The sequence below is a fragment of the Alexandromys fortis genome, unplaced genomic scaffold, assembly GCF_014885135.2.
Source record: "Alexandromys fortis isolate MF-2015 unplaced genomic scaffold, M_Fortis_MF-2015_v1.1 scaffold_236, whole genome shotgun sequence".
NCBI lineage: Eukaryota > Metazoa > Chordata > Mammalia > Rodentia > Cricetidae > Alexandromys > Alexandromys fortis.
In genome coordinates, this window is record NW_026068189.1 from 512106 (window position 1) to 514428 (window position 2323).

Consider the following 2323-nt stretch of genomic DNA (forward strand, 5'->3'; position numbering starts at 1 on the left):
ACACACACACATATACACACACACAGACACACACACACACACACATATACACACACACAGACACACACATATACACACACACAGACACACAGACACACACAGACACACACATACATAGACACACACAAACACACACAGACACTCACATACACAGACACACAGACACAGAAACAGACAGACAGACAGACAGACAGACACACACACACACACTCCTTACCCCAAACTACCAATCAATAAATGGACCAGTGAGCCAAACATATTGTTCTTGAAAGGAGAGACACAAATACTTTTAATTTACATTAAAACTGCACTGAATTTTTTTTTATGTTAGCCCTGTCAGAATAGCTATTATCAAGAAAATAAATGACTGAACTGGAGAGATGATTCAGCAGTTAAAAGTGCTTGTTGTTCTTGCTTGTCAGTTCAGTTCCCAGCACCCACGTCGGGTGGCTCACAGTTGCCTGTAGCTTTTGCTCTAGAGGATCTGGCACCACATCTGGCCTCCTTAAGTACCTGCACTCATGTGCACAACCCCGCCTCCACGTACACATAATTCAAATAAATAAATACATGAAGAAGAAAGTAAATGACAAGTGGGGGAGTCCGTGGGGAAAGGAGCAGCTATCTTCTGATGTTTCGAGTGAAACTGGCACCCGCCTTCGGAGACCAGAGTGAGGCGTCCCAAAAGAGTAACGCTGGAACCACATGACTTTGCTCTCCTCCTGGGCATGTGCCGGAAGGATACAGAGCCTACCAGAGACATTTGTACGCCTGTGTTCACTGATGCTCTGTTTGTAATAGTGAGTGGAGTCAGTCTAGATGTCCATCAACAGTGAATGGATAACTCAAATGTGACATGTGCACAGTGGGGCTTTATTCTGGCAGTAGAGAAAACAAGGAAGTTATGGAAATTTCAGTAAAATGGATGGAACTGGGGATGTGGAAGACAACAGTGGAAGGGGGATGGTGGGGCCCAAAGGGTACATTGGGGAAGGCAGGGGAAAAGAGGGGTGAGAGGGGTGGGGGTGGGGAAATCAGTCAAAAGGAAATAGGCATGTCTTGGTTCCTTTCCTGCTGCTGTGGTAAAATTCCCTGACAAAAACAACTCAAGAAGCAAAGGGTTTCTCTAAGCTCACAGTTGTGGCAACAGCCTACAGGAACTGTCCATTATGGTGGGGAAGGAGCGGCAGAGAAACTTGAAGTAGGTGCTCACATCAGGTCCATCACCAGAAAGCAGAGACAGGCTGGTGTTCAGCCCACCTCACATCATGCTCACCAGCAGGAGCAGTGCAGGCTGGTCACACTATGTCCTCCATCAGGGAGCAGTGACAGGCTGGTCACATCACGTCCACCATCAGGAAACAGGGGCAGGCTAGTGCTAAAGCTCTCCTGTTTACACAGTCCAGGATCCATCTCAGGGAATGGCACTACCCCGTGGGCATGTCTTCCCATCTTAATTAACCTAATTAAGACAATCCTTCACAGGTATTCCTGTCTCTCAGCTGATTCTAGATCTCATCAACCTGGCAATTGAGATTAACCACCACAATGAGTTATTCTTAGAAATGAAAGTCCCATAGAGAAACGTCATTTTTCAAGCTAATTAAAACAGAGGTTCTGCATCTGTTGAGACTGAGCAGGGCTCCATCTAGACTGTCCAGTGTGGCTTTAGACACCCAGATAAGCTTCAAGGCCCCGATCAGTCATCCCTTCGCCCCCGCCTATTCTTAGACCTCAGCAGCAGCAGCGCTACTGTGAGTCTGCAGACAGCAGCACAGTGACCGGATGCTCCAGAGGCCGTGGCTGTGGCACAGATCCCCTGGATGCCGTGTAAAGCCCTTGTTGTTCTACTGTGTTCTGCGATCCCGCAAGCAAGGGATCTGAAGAGGGCACCACAAAGACAGCTGAGCAGACTCCAACAACTGGGATCTGGAATCATCTAGAAGTTTCCCTTGGAGCCTGGCCCGATTTGCCTTAAGGTCTGTTCAGCTTGGAGCATCTGTGTGACGACTCAGGAGCATCAGGGCAGTTGGGCTGTACATTCATTTTATCTTACTTTAGTGTGTGTGTGAGAGTGTGTCTGTGTGTGTGGGAGTGTGAGTATGTGAGTGCGTGTGTGTGAGAGTGTGTGTGTATGCGAGTGCATGTGTGTGAGTGTGTGAGTGTTTATGTGAGTGTATGTGAGAGTGTGTATGCAAGTGCGTGTGTGTGAGAGTGTGTATGTGAGAGTGTGTGTATGCGAGAATGTGGCTATGTCAGTGCGTGTATGTGAGTGTGTGAGAGTGTGTGTGAGTGTGTATGTGTGTGAGAGTGTGTGAGTGTG